At 43.5% G+C, this 17944-nt stretch overlaps 1 long non-coding RNA gene across 2 annotated transcripts; it reads right to left on the bottom strand.

The window, feature by feature from the left end:
• Window positions 1–464: 464 nt before the first annotated feature.
• On the bottom strand, window positions 465–16354 carry LOC149747898 (uncharacterized). 2 transcript variants are annotated; one of them, XR_016395237.1, is made up of 3 exons: window positions 10783–16354; window positions 4726–4868; window positions 465–2517 (listed from the first exon to the last, which is right to left on the bottom strand). It is a non-coding gene; the product is annotated as an uncharacterized LOC149747898 (long non-coding RNA). The 2 variants fall into 2 exon arrangements; XR_016395236.1 differs by having other exon boundaries at window positions 465–3964.
• Between the last annotated feature and the right edge of the window lie 1590 nt (window positions 16355–17944).

A 17944-nucleotide genomic window follows, 5' to 3' on the forward strand; every position in this document is an offset into this window, starting at 1 on the left:
CAGGGAGGCAGGAAAGAGCCGGCGGCTCCTTCCCTCCCTCCCGATTGGAGAGGGAGGAGGAAGCGGGGGAAGTGCCGCCGACACCGGGCGAGAGGGAGGGGAGGCGAAAGAAAGGAAAGGGGGAGGAGAAAAGGGCCGGCCCGGGGAACCACCTGCGGCTCCCGCGACCGCCGCTCCCAGCGCTCGCGGGGAGGTGGTGGCCCCGCGCCTGGACATACCCTGGCGGGCCGGGCACGGCCGCCCGGTCTGGGGGTTCCCACGTCGCCGCCCCACTTCCCGTCAAAGCCCCCCCCGGCGGTTGGGCAGAGCCCTCGCCCGACCCCCGGCCCCCGCGCGGGGAGGGGGGGGGCGCCGCGGGGCGGAGGCACGAGGGCGGCGGCGGCGAGCCCAGCTCTGGCTGCTCACCTGCGCTGCTGCTCGCGGGGCCCGGGTCAGCGCGCCCCGCCCACCGGCGCCCCTCCGGGGCCTCTGTGGGTCTCCCTAGGCTCTCCCAGTCCCCCTCTGGAAGGCGGCCACGGCTTCCGGGCCGCTTCGGTGGATCTAAAAGAGGACCTCGTTAAATCGCCCAGTGGCCAGGGGTTCTGTAGCCGACTAGGAGTGCGCGCGTCCCAACTGGGGGGCGGGGAGGACTCTAAGGACTTCTTTTTGGAGGTGCTTCAAGTGAGTCTTTCTTAGCAAAATGGCTCCTCCTGTGGCTCCCCCCCCTCCATCGGAAGGGTCCTGGAGAAATGTGCTGAATCTGGGTTTCTTGCCCCAAGCATGTGAGAGAGAGAGAGGGTGAGTGTGTGTGTGTGTGTTGGGAAAGTGGGGAGCGGGGGTGGGTGGGTGGGGGGACGGGGGAGAGGGCAGACGAGAACCTAGAACCCTGAATTCGGTGCCTGGAAGACGTTTAAGCTGAATGCTATTGAGATCACGGTCATGGGACACCCCACTAACTCAAACCTTCTGGTTAGAAGTATTTGAGGAGACTGAGTCCAATACCCCGAAGCTAAAATCTCACTGGCCTCCTCGCTATGTTTGCTCAGCAACGGAATCTCGGTTCTTCGGTTTCTGCCCCCCAAGTGACCCGAATTGCTGTGCTGTTGGGTTGCAGTTTGGGAATCAGTCTCCCAGAGCTGTGCTGATTGTACTACAAAGTGGATTCCCTTTCTCTGGGAGACAGAAGAAGTGCAAGACAAACAGGCCTAAGGGAGCACCTTCAGATGAAAGTTAATAGAAATGGGTTTTGGTCTTTCCCTTGTACAGCTGATCATTTTTCACAATATGGGCAAATAACAGTCTCATAGATCACCCACTCTGACAACCTGCGGGTTATTATGAGGCACAAAGGAACTGCTGCTGTCCCTGAAAAAAATGCTTTGAAATTTATGAAGCACCGTATAAACATCAGGTACCGTATAAAAGTGTGTGATTCTCTCAAGAAGTATTTGTTGAGCGCCTGTGTGTGAAGCCTGGCTAGAAAATTAAGATACAGTCAGCAAAGTTGGCTCCATCCCAGCCATCAGGGGGCTCCCGGTGCAGGGAACCAGAATTAACATTTTGAATTCACAAATAATTCACCTATTTATACAACTCAGTGGATTTTAGTATATTCAGTGTTATGCAAACATCACAATTTTAGAACATTTTAATCACCTCCTCCTCTATCCCCCCCTCCACCAAAAACACAGTTCTCTTCAATACTCACTCATCTTTTTGTTTCTATGTATCTGCCTCTTCTGGACATTTCATATAAAGGAAATTACACAATATGTGCCCCTTTGTGTCTATCTTCTTTTGCTTAGCATCCTGTTCTCCCAGTTCATCCATATTACACCCTATATAAGTGCTTCAGTTCCTTTTATGGCTGAATAATATTACATTGCATGGATATACCACATTCGTTTATTCATCCGTTGACGGACAGCTGAGTTTCCACTTTGGGGCTATTGTAAGTACTGCTGCTATGCACATTCATGTACAGGATTTTGTGTGGATATAGGCTTTCATTTCTGTTGCGTATACACCCAGGAGTAGAACTGATGTGTCACATGCTAATTATGTTTAACTTTTTGAGGAACTGCCAGACCATTTTCCAAAGCAGCTGCTCCACTTTACATTCCCACCAGCAGTGTACAAGGGTTCCAATTTTTCCACATCTTCACCAATACTTGATATTATCTTTTTAATTCTAGCCATCCTAATGGTTGTGAAGTGGTATCTCATTGTGGGTTTGATTTACATTTCCTTGAAAGCTAATGATTTGGAGCATCTTTTCATGTTCTTATTAGCCATTTGTTTCTCTTCTTTGTAATAAGATAGCATACATTTGTGGAGAAATGTCTGTTCAGAAATTTTGTCCATTTTTCAAAGACTGGATTATTGTCTTTTTGTTATTAAGGAGGAATAGGTCTTTACATAGTCTAGATACATGTCCTTTATCATGAATAACACTAACTGCTTCAGCAGACTGTTGTCGTTCAGCATTCATTAATTTGTGCATTCATCCTTCTCATCCCTTGAGACTGTCATCTTGGTCTGCAAAGAAATATGGTTTAATCACATAAACTAATATAAGGGGAGCAAGGACATTTTTGTTAATTTGTAATCCTGGGGCAATATGAATAGATTTTTTTTTTTTCCTGCGGTACGCGGGCCTCTCACTGTTGTGGCCTCTCCCGTTGCGGAGCACAGGCTCCGGACGCACAGGCTCAGCGGCCAACGGGCCCAGCCGCTCCGCGGCATGTGGGATCTTCCTGGACCGGGGCACGAACCCGTGTCCCCTGCATCAGCAGGCGGACTCTCAAACACTGCGCCACCAGGGAAGCCCTGAATAGAATTTTTTAATAAAATGATTTCAGTACTCCAGAAGCTGAATTTAAGCTCTCTACGTAACCAGAACATTGAATAAACATGATTTGTGGAGTGTACCCATAAAAGCAACTCAATTTTTGTTGCCTACCGCCCCATTAAAAATCAGTTCTTCCCCTTCCACTTAATGACAACTCAAGCAGTCCCATAACTATTTTGTTTTCTCTCAGGTAATTGAAAGTCCTGCTATTACTTAGAGATAAGACATGCTCTTATTTCAGTAATTAAAATCTTGCTCCTTCCCCAGCAGGGCTTTCTGTGGGCAGAAGTCAGGCAAAGGGCTTTGTCCTCCATCTCACCCTCCCCGGCCAGCTTGCTAACAATCATGAGGGGAGGGAGGCGTGGGGCAGTAGGAAAGTTTATCCTGGGCTGGTACTCTGACAGAAAGGGCATCACACCCTCTGGGCCTGATGGACGTTTGAAGCCAAATCTTTCATGAACACTTTTGTGGCCCCTACTGGGAATGCTGGAACATACTTCCTGAGAGGCTGGCAAGGCTGGCAAGGAAGTCTCTCTAACTGCTTATTCTACCTCAGTCTTGGTTTTCCTTGAGTCCACTCCGCACAGACTCTTGCTGTTGGGTCCTCTCAACTCTCCAGCAAGACCTTTTAGGCAGAATCTCTTTCAAAATGACCCCAAGCTGACCTTCCTACTGTGGACTCCCATATGGTCTCTGAGATTCACACATTTCTAGAAAGCTTATGGTTGAAAGGTAGAACAACTTCCTCCCAGACGTGGCCCTCTACTCTGCCCCATAGGATGCAGTACCTTCCTCAGGTGGGAATCTGGCACCATCCACTGTCAGCTTGGGGCCTACACCACGCTCTCAGAGGTTCTGAGAAAGTCCTCACCTGGCTTGGTGTTAGATGCCAGTGCCCCTACCCTTGCGGAATGAGGCCAAAACTCCCCAGGCAGCTCCATCCAAACAAATGCTCCTCCCAAAGCCCTCCCAACAGTAACCTCTTTTGTAGTCTCTGTCTGAATAGGTATCTCATCAGTCCTCAACCACTCAGTACTTTTGAGATTTCCACCTTGTAGTCTCCATCCTAACTCATTTTGGTATCTGATAGCTGTCATCTCCTGGTGCATCAGTCACAACTTCCCCGTTAACATCCTGTAAAATAATATATATAACAGAAAAAACTATGCTAATTTATTCCAAGAAGAATTTAATGCCACCTACTAAGTTAAGGAAAGTAGGAAAAGAATCTCATTGGGAGAGAAGTGGTTTGGTGTGACATGCAGTTAGAAGGATGTGATGGGTAGGTAAAGATCTGAGGGTGGAATTCAGATAGGGTTTGGGAGCCATAGAGGTACTGCTTAAAGGTAATACTTAAATACATGAGAACAGATGTCCTAAGAGCTAATAGATGACTAACTGTAAGGATGGATGAGCAGAGAGCTAAGGTCCAAGTCAGGGAAAGGCCCCAGCCAGGGGGCAAGAGGAGAAGAAAGGAGATTGAAAGAAAACAGAGGAGGAAATCTGAGTGGTGGCTTTCACCAATCCCTAGGGTAGCGGAGCTTAAGACTGAAAAAGTGGCCAAAACGAGGCAGGTAGAGGTAAGTGGGGAAGGGGTTATTGGCAACCTTCAAAAGAACAATTCCATTATGACAGTGGGGGCAGAAGCCAGATATCAGTGATATGAATAGAGAGGATATGTGTGTGTGTGTGTGTGTGTGTGTATGGAACATTCATAGAGAAAACTGCCATGAAAAGAAGCTCAAAAATGGATTCAATAAGGCATTATTATCAAAACATTTTTCCCCTCAAAGTAGTGCTTGAAAACCAGGTCTGGCTCAAGATGGCACTATGAAAACCAGGACACTGCCCATCCTAGTGGGCCGTCCTCCCCCTTTTCTGCTGACAGAACTCACCTTGTGTACCAGTATGTCCAGCCTCTTGAGATGTCATAATCCTTCTGTCCCATCTTTGTTTGACAGTGAGTGGTCAGGTGTGACCCAACTCTAAGCCAATAAATTTTAAGGGGAAATGGGAGCCTTCAAGAAATATTCACCTCCTTCATGAGAGGAGAAAGAAAAGAGAAGGCTCTCTCATTGTCGTCTCTCTGGTCAGACCGCTGCCTCCTGCCTTTGGATGCACTCTGATCATGATGGGATATCTGGAACTGCGGCAGGATCTTGAGACCATGAGACGCAACCCAGAAGAATGAAAGCCATCGTGCAAATACTGCACTTGCCCCATAAGGATGACCCCATATGCACTTAAGGGGTAAATCCTCGTGGTCTGGGGACCGGGAACATTAGCATCACTTGGAATCTCATTAGAACTACAGAATCACAGGCCCCAGATTGGCTGAGAATGGTTCAACAAGCTCCCCAGGTGAATCAGATGTATTGTAATATTTTAGTTTGAAAAGCACTAAACTGTTGGTTGGATTTTTCTGTTACTTCAGTTGAATATGTAGTAATTTATGAGGGGAAGAAGTGGTGGGTGATCAAGGGATTGAAGATTCTGGAGAGAATTAAGTGAACATGGAAGGATGAGACCAAGAATACAAATGAAGTTGCCAGATGGCCTAGATCTCAGTAAGACGGGAGCAAAAACCATCCATTTGGAGGGGATATGAGAAAGGAAATGTGCGGGGCTCCCCTGGTGGCGCAGTGGTTGAGAGTCCGCCTGCCGATGCAGGGGACACGGGTTCGTGTCCCGGTCTGGGAGGACCCCACATGCCGCGGAGCAGCTGGGCCCGTGAGCCATGGCCGCTGAGCCTGCGCGTCTGGAGCCTGTGCTCCGCAACGGGAGAGGCCACAACAGTGAGAGGCCCGCGTACCGCAAAATAAAGAAAGAAAGAAAGAAAGAAAGAAAGGAAATGTAGGGAGTTTCTTAGCAACTCAACAAGTGGAGAATACAAGAATTACTGAATGACAGCTCAGGTGAGTTGGATGGCTTGAGTAAGAGGTACGTGGATCTAACTTTTCTGCAGTCTAGAAGCTGCAGAACAGAGAGAGCAGACGGTTGCAAATTAACACAGTGGGAACTTCAGGGGGATCAAGGTCACAGTGAAGATCATCATTAAAAGGCTGTCTGTGGAGTATGAGGTGGATTGGAGAACGTGGCGGACAAACATAAGTAAATGGCCTGAGTTCGAGGGGAGAGTTTCCAGCATGCAGTCCTGGGAAGGCCCAGAACTTCACGGAATGGGCCTGAAGTGGCTGCAGGGGAATATCAGAAAAAATAGGCAAGAACGTGGTGATTAGAGAAGGGGGCACCAGATACGAAATCTCAGAGATAGAACGACGACTTATGGTTATGTGAATGGAAAAAAGAAATGTTCTTAATGACAAAGGAAAGCAAACTGCATCAACCAACTAGGGGATGTACAGTTGATGTCTTCTTCTTGATAATTATCCAAAAGGTAAAAATTAAAATCTGCCTTTAATGGAAATAAAATATTTATCCCATTTGAAACAAAATATTTTCTACAGTGCTCAATAAATCTTTTTTGTCCCTCTAGTAGTCAGTAAATCTTATCAAAAAGGACTCAAACGTTACATGATAATAGATACGGGTTTCACCTCAGGGTTTATGATAAAAATGGACACCAACTATATCCATTTCCTCAGGCTGCCATAACAAATTACAAACTGGATGGCTTAAAACATCAGAAACGTATTGTCTCACTATTCTGGAAGCTAGAAATACGAAATCAAGGTGTCAGCAGGGCCCTGCTCCCTCTGAAACCTGTCAAGGAGAATCCTTTCTTGTTTCTGGTATTTGCCAACAGTCTCTGGTGTTTCTTGGCTTAGAGGTGGTGCATCAGTCCAGTCCCTGCCTCTGTTGTCCCATGGCCACATTCTCCCCACATGCCTCTGTCTCTGTGTCTCTACCCTTCCTATAAGGACACCAGTCATACTAGATTAAGGGCCCACCCTACTCCAGTAAGACTTCATCTTAACTTATTACATCTGCCAAGATCCTACTGCCAAGGAAGGTCACAGTGTGAGGTGCTGGGGGCTAGGACTTCAACATACCTTTTTAAGGGACACAATTAAACCAGTAACACTAACCCAATGAGATGACAGAATCAACTGTTTCTGGTTAATTATTTAGATAAAGAGAATCTTCATGCCTAAATTACTAGAGACAGAAAGCAATGGCATATTAAACTCCCAGGTCCCAGTTTGGGACCTTTCTGGGTGAGGCAGGGGGTGCTGGGAAGGGCGACAGGATAGAAATACTGGGTGAGGCTGGTGTTCTGGGCTCTGGTCACAGCCCTCCTGTCAGTTGTTCTGTACGGCTGTCACCCCTCTTCCTCCATTCATAAATTCTGCAAGGGATCGGGCTCTGCCCTTGACTCTGTTGATCTCTGCTCAACAGTCAACAAGAACTGAGAAAGCAGAAAGGGGCCCTGAGGTCCGAGACTACATCTGTACATGAAACCATGACTAGCGCTCTGTATTCACACTTTTCCATTAACATATTTGAAGAGAGAATAAAGAGAAATCCTATTAAATCAACTCCAGAACCAAAGTGGTAGAAGTTTATATACTTTGTAAAGACTCCAAAAACTAGTGGAAAGCAAAATCAGAAGTCCTGATAGAGTATACAGTATTTTCCAACTTTTGGATATATAGTACAAATTGTTATTGTATGAAAAGTCTCATGGTTGATACACTATTAGTATCACCCAGTAGGAAAAAATGCAACAAATTATCATAATGTGAAAAAGACACAATAGGCACAGTGGGGTGTAGCATGTAACATTCCGTCCATGAAATATACTGTAGTTTATATGTGGGATTTGCCAAGTGATAGAAATTTCTATCTAGTCAGTCTGGAGACTTCTATAAATCAAAGGGTCTTCTGCTTTTAACAGACACTGGCAGGCAAGTGGTAATTTTCCCCAAATTAAAAATGACACTGGTCTTTGATTAGCCAGAGAGATCTTCCTCAAATGCAAATCTGATTATGGCCCTCAGCTCCAGAACCTTCAAAGCATTTCTAATACCCTTGGAATTATCCTTAATGGGGGGCTTAAAGCCTGAAGGTGTGGTCCTGCTTTTCTCTCCAGTCTCTACTCTCACCCTCACCTGAGAATGGGGTGGGCCGTAGAGACTCAATATTTTCTTCAGTTAAAAGATTCTCTCCCGGGACTTCCCTGGCAGTCCAGTGGTTAAGACTCCGAGCTTCCACTGCAGGGGTCACGGGTTCGATCCCTGGTCAGTGAGGATCATGCATGCTGCGTGGCATGGCCAAAAAAAAAAGTCTCTCCTTCCTCCTCCCCTCCCCCCGCCTTATTCTCTTCTTTATAGTTACCTTGACTCCCCTTTCAGATGTTCACTCACATCACTTCCTTGACTAAACCTGCCCTCACCTCCCCAGCCAGGTCAGGTCTCCCTATCATCAGGTACTGAACTTCTCCTTCTCGAACATGTGAGAGTTTGTATTTATATATTCATGTCATTTGTAAATTAATATCTATATTAGTCAGGGCTCTGAAAGGAAACAAATCAACTCAGATGGTTCAGTTAAAAGAACTGAACAAAGATAAGATGTTACAGAGGTGTGAGCAGGTTAAGAGAGGCATCGATGGATGCTGAGACCCCCTGGACTAGCAGTAGTGGGAAGCCTTTGGGGCCCCTGGGTTTGAAGGGTGTAAGAGGAGCACCTCCCTGATGCCCCTCCAGGACTGACCTCATCCACCAGCAGCTGGGAGTACTGGTGGCCAACAGGCATTAGCCAAATCCCTCTTTGGGACTTGTCCTTCACTAAAAGGAACTTCCTTACTGAAGACATGCCCTTCCCTAGAGGCAACCACACACAATGACTGGTCTACATGGAGGTATAAAGGTCCCGCCCACTTGCCCAGTTGTGCAACTAACTGCAGGGCCATCCCAACATATTCTGCCCAGTCCTGCTTCCCTCACTTCCCCACCCCAAGTAGCAACCCCAAGCACTCACTCCTCAGCAAACCTTCTACAGACAGAGTATCAGAGTCTGTTTCCCAAAGAACCTGACCTGGAAAAAAAGCCCAGGGGAAGGAAGTGTTCTCAAAGCACCATACAGGCTGGTGCCATGAGAAGGAGGTCACTTGTAAACTGAAGAAGTGCATTCACTGCCAAAAATGTAGCCCTTGAGCAGGAAGAGAATGGGGGGGGGAATATCCCAACCTCTCCTCTCCCCACTTTCAATCTCTTGCTGGTACTTTGCACTGGTGGGAAGCTGGCCCAACATCCTGGGCTAGAACAGACCAGGTAATAGTTGTGGTGGGCAGAGGGGAGCAGACACAAATGGAGGTTAATCAGAACAGCCCACCTTTTCCCCTCAGCATCCTCCCTCAATGAAGAAACTCTGACCCCCAACATGTGGGAAACACCCCTAGCTACTGTCAGCCACAGGATATCAATTCAGTTATGTTCTGAGCAGGACCTAAATTGCAATGTTAACTACCTTCAGAACCTCATATGGGGTAGCAGGAAAGGAGGGGAGGATAAAGAAAAAAATCAATTAGCATAAGTTACGCACGCACCTCTATAACTAGTCTTGGGGGGGTCTAAGCTGGTGACCACAGCACCCTTCTTCTGCCACCCACTCCGTATTCTCTTTACTCTTGGTCAGCACCCATTAGGGTAAACCAAACCTTCATTCCTGCAGGATCTGAGTCCTGGACAATAGCTTTCCATTGACTGTTTTGTGTAGCAACAACCAGATATCTCTTTAGTAAGCAGCCAATACCTCCAGTGGCAAGAGGAGCCCCAAATAACCAAGAGGGTCATCTTAGCTTCCAATTTAATAGAACCATGGTTATGTTCTCTAGCAGAACATAGACAATTTTCCCCCCTTGTGGATGAGGACTTCTCATGAGAAGCCAGCTGGCTAGGGAGACTGAGAGATGCTCAGGCATGAAGGATGGAGGAGGGGATAGATAGCAAATAGAAAATAACCAGTACAATAAGAAGAAATAGAAGAAGAAGTGGCTGCCACCAGGGAAAGTAAAGGTCAGGAGGAAGAGTTTGCCAACTATGTAAGATACAAAAGAGATCACAGACGAGTGTGAATATAACAAGTTAAAAATAAAAATAATCATACCCATTAGCAGATGATCCAGGCAACATCCAACAAGTAGTTAGAACCTAATGCTCAAGTGAGAAGAGGCTGGAAGATATGCTTGTGGGGAGATGTTCATAATGGGTGAGAAGTGAAGCTCAGGAAGTAGGTAAGATTTAGAGTCAACAAAGACTGATGGAGCAGTCTCCCGGAGACTTCCATAGAGCCATCTTCATTCTCACAACAGTGGTGTGTAGTAAGATTGTCTCCATTTTTTGACATGAACAAATAGATTCAGAAAGATTCAGTGACTTTCTCAAAACTGCACAGAAGCAAGGAGCCTGGGTCTCTAGGGATCTCACCAAGGGAGAGAGAAGAGACAGGGCGTTGTATTTCTGAGCACCTCTTACGTACCAGGGATTGTGCCAGGCATTGTGTGTATATTATCTCACTTAATCCTCATGTAATCTGAAGGTAAGTTTTATTGTACCCACTTTATAGATGAGGTAGCCGACAGGCTCAGTAAATTTAAGTACCTTGTCCAAGAGCTCAAAGCTAGGAAGAATAGAGTTGGAGTCTGAACCCAGGTCAGGCCCCAGGATCCCTAACTATTCAACTATGTCACACTACAAGGGGACCCAGAACACATTTAACTGGTAAGAAAAGAAACAAGATCCAGAAAACCAGAAAAGAGTTCCTCAAATAAGCCTGAGAAGATCCAAAAATAGCCTAGTATCTTGGAAGTCAAGGGGAGACTTTTTCACTGGGAGAGGAATAATATCATGGAAACACAGTGGATTCTACTAGCTCCAAAAACGCTACAAGCTGGCTGTGAGACCAGATAGCAATCTCTTAGCTTATCTGGGCCACTATTTCCTCATGATGAAACAGTACAGAGGCTTCTCCTCTACCTCCAGACTTACCTGTATACATACACATCATTTCCTCCATCTCCAGGTGGACATTCTACCTGCCTGTGCTTATTAGGAAGGATTCATCTGTTCCTGCATCTCCAACACCGTGCTCCTACAATCACCCTTCTTTGGAATCTTTGCTCTCTCTCTATCCCCACTTGCCACTGGAGCATTTAAGACACACTCACGCCTCTCATTAAAAGATTAAAAACCCTTCCCTTCATCCTGATTTTCTATGTAATTAGCTGCCCCACCCTTCTTTCTCTTTCCCTTCCTAGTCAAGCTTCTAGACTAGTCTGCATCTGAGGTCCCCAGGTCCACAAACCAAGTCACTGCAATCTTCTCTCTCACCCATCTCTCCTGTGAAATGGCTCTGCTGATGTCACCCACAACCTCGTGCTTGCTTTGGCCCTTGACCCTATGCTGCATCTCCCATTTTTTGACCATTTCCACTTTCTTGAAGCTGTTCCCAGGTTTCTGCCATGCTCCTTTTTCACTCACTCTATATTTTCCTAATTTGAGGGGCTAAAAGCTATGAACACGCTGTGAAAAATGCACATTTGCAGGAAATATGGCTTTTATTTTTCTGAGCCTCTATAGGCCAACACACTGACCTTGGAGGAGCTACTGTACCTCAGCTCATAGAGGCTCTCAGAGCTACACCTATGACTTTATTGCTTAAATGCCCAGCTCTTCATTTTTCACCAGAGCTCACAGCTCAGCTCTTTCCACTTCCCAGCTGTGTGGCTCTGGGAAAGGCAGTTCACCACTCGTATCTCCATTCCTCATCTGTAAAGCAGAGATCATAGCAAGATAATCCTTATATGGCTGCTGTGATACCCACATGAGTTACAACCTGTAAAGTGCTTAGCCACTGCCTGGTATATAGTTTGTTGGTACTTAATAAACGTGTGTTATTTAACTAGATCTCAATTTTTCTTTCTTCCTTCCTTCTTTCCTTTCCTTCCTTTTCTTCTCCTCCTCCTCCCCTCCCCCAAATCCATTTGCTCAACTGCTAAGGACATTTCAACCTGAAAGTCTCACAGAAATATCCAAAACTGAGCTCATCTACTCCACCACACCAACCTGCTCCTCCCTTAGCGTTTCTTATACCTGGACTACTCCTTATAACACACCACAGAGCCCTCCCTCCAGAACGACAGCCATCTGTTGGTAAACATTTGAGTGACAGAGATGTCCAACTGGCTACAGATCTGCCACCCAAATTATATTCCACCGTCTTGTCTATAAGGAGATCACGGGAGACTATCAAAGACCTTACTGAAATCACGTTGCCATTCTTCTACAAGTAACCACCTCAAGAAGGAATGACGGAACTGTGACTCAAAGAGAGAAAACAGCTATAGAAGATGAAATGCAGCAAATAAATAGCCTTTAAAATCTCAACCAGAGCAGTTAGAAATAACTTCTTTACAGTTATTCGACTATAATGTATGAATTCTACAAAAAACAAGGTAAAAGAAAACCTGAATCAGAACCAAGGCAGAAACATTTCTCTTAGCCAATTTCAACATCTTACTAAGAGACTGGAAGTACCAGTATTACACTATGTATTTTTTTAGCTTTCTGTTTTCATATTTATACTTTGGTGAACTGTTTAGTAAAGAGTATCAGGTTCTTTCCATAGTATGGATTACTCCCTGCAGAGCTGTTTTTACCCAGCAGCTTTTAAAAAACTCAGCTGGTCTTCATCAACTGACAATACAAGAAACAGCTTATAAACCTATTATTTTTTGTTTGCTATGAATATTGTTTACTACAGCTTCACTTGAGAAATTCCTTTTAAAACCTATATTAGGAAAAGCACTGCTTCCTAGAAGAAATGAGTATGTTTTTTCTCCGCGGTTAATTAAAAAAATTTTAACTGACCGTAGACCCATAGCTTCATGACAAATTTATTGTCCTATTATAGTACCTGTGCCCTCCGGGCCAGGATATATGTGTTGTATTTTCACCCAATCCCACCACCACACTTATTAACTTTCCACTCTATTTTCCATGACCATACTTTAAACAAAATTCTATTTATTGAATATTTACTTTTTTACATGTGTACCTGGTGAGCTGCCTCAAATCCTTGGTTGATAAAGGTGAGGTGTGCATTAAATTTAAATTAACTATGTATTAGTTATTTAATATGGGTGCCATCATTCCCAATTAACCCCTGTTACTATTTTTATTTTTTTATTTAAAAAAAATTTTTGTTCTTCCAGTTTTTTTGGGAGGAGGGGAGGGTGGCACACCATGAAGCTCATGGGAATCTTAGTTCCCTGGCCAGAGATCGAACCTGGGCCCCCTGCAATGGAAGCACAGAGTCCTAACCACTGGACTGCCAGGTGTTCTTCCAGTTTTATTGAGACATAATTGACATACAGCACGGTAAAAGTTTAAGGTGTACAGCATAATGATTGGACTTACATACCTCATGAAATGATTATCACAATAAGTTTAGTAAACGTCCATCATGTCATATAGATACAACTTAAAGAAACAGAAAAAAATGTTTTGCCTTGTGACGCAAACTCTTAGGATTTACTCTCTTAACAACTTTCATATAGAATGTACAGCAAAGTTAATTTATATTTATCATGTTGTACATCGCATCCCTAGTGCTTATGTGAAAGTTTGTACCTTCCCTCTTATTACTTTTAATGTTCTAAGGTTGCAAACATAGTTTATGCATTATCATAAGGGGAGGTACCTAAACCAAGTGAGCCCACCTGGCAATTGCAGAGACCACCCTGCTGCCCAGACTGGACAGACCGAGCAAGTCCTGCTCCATTGGAGGTGACAAATCGTCTTATCCGCAGAGTAGGCCTCTCTCTTTTCCAGTGTCCATGCTCCAAATGTGGTGTCATAAGATGATGAAGTGGGTCAGATGAATATATTTTTCAGTAAATTCGTATTATTTCCCTTCTCCAATTTCCAGTCGAGGATCCTAATTTTATGCCTCTTTCCTCTCCTTCCTCCCTCGTCTGGTCATTTATTTCATTCTTCATCTTCAAAAAGAAGAAACGGGATCAAAACAACCTAAATGTCCATCAGCAGATGAATGGATAAAGAAGATATATACAATGGGATACTACTGAGCCATAAGAAAAGAACAAAATAATGCCATTTGCAGCAACATGGGTGGACCTAGAGATTATCATACTAAGTGAAGTCAGTCAGACAGAGAAGGACAAATACCCTATGATATCACTTATATATGGAATCTAAAATGTGACACAAATGAACTTATTTACGAAACAGACTCATAGGCGTAGAGAACAGACTTGTGGCTGCCAAGGGGGAGGGGAGGTGGAGGAGGGATGGATTGGGAGTCTGGGGTTAGTAGATGCAACTATTATATACAGAATGGCTAAACAACAAGGTCCTACTCTATAGCACAGGGAACTATACTCAATAACCTGTGCTAAACCATATGGAAAAGAATATGAAAAAGAATGTATGCATGTATAACTGAGTCACTTTGCTGCAGAGCAGAAATTAACACAACACTGTAAATCAACTATACTTCAGTAAAATAAATTTTAAAACAGAAATGGGAAAAACATGACCAAATATTAGGCTATTAAAACTATGTACCTGAGACAAGAAAAAATTGAGAGACCAATTTTCTATAGTCAAAATGGAAAATTAAGAATATTCTTATTTCAAGAAGCTCTGAAAAAAAGTTTTTTCTAGAATTATTTATAGAAATTGCTTTATTTCCTACCTGCAGTAAATATCTAAATTGTCCACTTCTTTTCGATCATGGAGATCTAAGAAACATGGTCAGGAAAATTGTTCTTTCTCCATTGTGAAGTTATTTTAAGTTTAGGCTCCTTGTTTTACTCTTTTTTTTCCCCCCATTTTCAACCACTACTTAAGCCTAATATATTAATGTAACATTCTATGAGAAAGCTATTATGTAAATACAAGCAAGGTATAATTTTCTTACTTATTAAGTCTCCAGAAAAAAATCTACACCAAGAGAAAAAAAAATGCTTTCAGATATATATATATATATATATATATTCCTTTGTTTCCATTTTTCTCACATCCTGTGAAAGGGCTATTGGCTATTTCTTTTGAAAAATACAAAATGGTAAAATTTTAAATTATTGTATTATGCTTCAATAAACAGATATGATAAGGGAACACTGTCAATAACAGAATAATTCATCATTTTACGTAGGTAATAGATTATTTGTAATATTATGCATCCCTAAGGATCAAACCCAAAGAGCTTTTTCATGAATGTGGGAAACTGGAGCACTCTCAGAAATTTTCACAATAATGTATATTTAGTCAGAGGTGAACTTACTGTGAAGGTAACAAGGCTAATGCCTCAGGGCTCCTCACTTGATTTTTCCTTGGCCCTGTGAGAAGACCTTACCAATGTGTTCACAGGGCCACATATTTTTGTGAAGTTTGCAAAAATCAATTATTTGGTATTCTTTTTTCTCAAAGAGGGACTCCAAAATTGCATAAGCTTTGGGCTGCATAAAGCCTAGATCTATGCCTCATCTCAATGGAAAATGACCTAGCAGTCTATTTTTCTCAAAGTAAGACTGTAACTACAGCAAACCAGCTCTCTTCTATAAAATACTGTTTTAATTGCATAAGACAGAAAAAAATGTGTGCCTATTTGGGTCATTTATATTAGGCTGTTTTTAAAGTAATATGGAAATACAATTTGAAGAAATGCCCTTTTTAATATTCAACTAAGTCCAACTGTAATTTAAATAATTAGCTTTTAACTTCTATTAATAATTTAGCCGTAACTCACACTTCCTAATAAACTAGAATTTGGCAATAATTCAGTATACAATTAAGATTTCACAGATGTGCCCAGATTTTTTTAAATGTATGCCCATAAACAGTTGAAATAATATGTCTCTCCCAACATTTCCCCTTCTAGAAAAAACTACATTTAAGAAAAAAAAAAAACTGAACATAAAAAATTGCATGTCCATTATGACCTTTTCGCAAGGAAAACTAATGTCTTATCAAATCAGGATGTTTATGACATATAAGTATCTTTCATTACAGAGTACTCTTTCTGTCATTGAAATTCAGCAATTATAATCCTAAACTATGCTTGCCAATCTTAACCACAAGGAAGTTAGAGAGAAAGGTAATTCATAAGACAGCTCAGTACCCCAAACCACCTAGATTATTGTGGGCCATAGTTAACACCTCAAATTATACTGAGAAACAAACAGGCAGCCAAAGGGAAATGTAGAATACAATTCTGAGCAATTTATAATTTTATTCCTTAGGGCTTGTGCTTCTCAACCATCAAGTGGCCCAACTGCGCATGATCTGTAGCTTCCAAATGGCTTCTCAAAGTGTGTTGCAGACATCCAGCCTCAAGCTCACAAAGGCCACCCAGCATAGTGCCCCGAAGCTCTCATAAGTTTTACCCATAGTAGGTGCTCACGCTAAATATCTGTTGGTAATGTGCCATGAAGATGATGGCAAGCCACTGCTGACCATCAATTGCTCAGGTGACCTTGCCCACAATCCACACCTGGATCAACTTCCATGCCGCTTCCTTAGAGGGTACTTAGGCCTGAATTGTGGTTCTGATTCCACAGCCAAAATAAAAGATTCAGTCATGTGTTTCTGTACCTTGAGAGTGAAGAGATTAGGTCAAGGCCAAGTATCTCAACTTGAGGGTAGGCGGGGGCAAAGGAGAAAGCTGACAATATCGGAAAGTGCCCTGATGCTGGAGTTACAACAGTGACTTCTCCTTTAAAAGTTACTGATCTTTTCTGGGCTTCCCTGGTGGCGCAGTGGTTAAGAATCCACCTGCCAATGCAGGGGACACAGGTTCGAGCCCTGGGAAACCCCACATGCCGCGGAGCAACTAAGCAGGTGCGTCACAACTACTGAGCCTGCGCCCTAGAGCCCATGAGCCACGGCTACTGAAGCCTGTGCACCTAGAGCCTGTGCTCTGCAACAAGAGAAGCCACCACAATAAGAAGCTCGCCCACCGCAGCGAAGAGTAGCCCTCTCTCTCTGCAACTAGAGAAAGACCACGCGCAGCAACGAAGATCCAACGCAGCCAAAAATAAATAAATTTATTAAAAAAAAAGTTACTGATATTTTCGAGGCACCTACCTACCATGTACTGGGCATTATGCCAAGGACTGTACAGGCATTATCTCATTTAAATAACTACAAACAGGACTACAAACAGGTTTTAGTAGTACTGCCATTGTACAGGTAAGGAAATAGATGTGGTGCATAGCTAGTGCATGAAGGAGAGACTCTGGATTTATATTCAGCCTGATTCAAGAGCTTGGATTTGAAAACTTTATGTCAATGTTTCCCAGAGTCTGAAACACAATCTCTGGCAATCTGTGATAGGATTTTACTTGGTGCACGGATGCTTCATTAAATATTGAGAAAGTCATGTTCTTTTGAAGGTCTTTCAATCCTTCTTTTCCTATCAAGGAGAAAGGCTCAGTTTGGTGCTGAATTGTCAACACCTCTCTAATGCTTGCTGGTCTCCTTTTGTAAACAATGAGACCAAGCCACAGGCTCAGCCTTCGGCAGGCAGTGGTATCTAGCTGGAAGTTAACAAGTATTTTCATAGTATTTGTTTTCATATATTTTCTATTTATGGAATGTGATATGGGTTTTTCATCATGTAGTAAAACAAACTTTTCCTTTCAGTAAATTTATTTAAATAGTGAGCATATTTAAAGAAAATATTAAGTAAATGTGGTGATCAGCTTATGGCCAGTCTATCTCCCTAGGTATCCCATCAAACACAATAGGTAGTGCTGTGAAGGTATTTTGTAGATTTGACTGAAGTCCATAATCACTTGATTTTAAGTGAGGGAGATTATCCTGGACTATCTGAGTGGGCTCAATGTAATCACAAGGGTCCTTAAAGGGAAAGAAGGAGGCAAGAGAGTCAGAGAAGATGTGAGGACAGAAGCAGAGGTCAGAGTGATGCAGCCGCAAGCCAAGGAATGTGGGCAGCTGGTAGAAGAAGAAAAAGGCAAGGGAATGGATTCCCCCCTAGAGCTTCCTTAAAATGTAGCCCTGTGTACACCCTGATCTTAGCACAGTGAAACTGATTGTGGACTTATGACCTCCAGAACCGTAAGAAGAGTAAATTTGTGTTGTTTTAAGCCACTAAGTTAGTGGT

Source organism: Delphinapterus leucas, chromosome 12 (genome assembly GCF_059928025.1).
Source record: "Delphinapterus leucas isolate spDelLeu-1000000601 "Yukka" chromosome 12, BTC_Dleu_Yukka2, whole genome shotgun sequence".
NCBI lineage: Eukaryota > Metazoa > Chordata > Mammalia > Artiodactyla > Monodontidae > Delphinapterus > Delphinapterus leucas.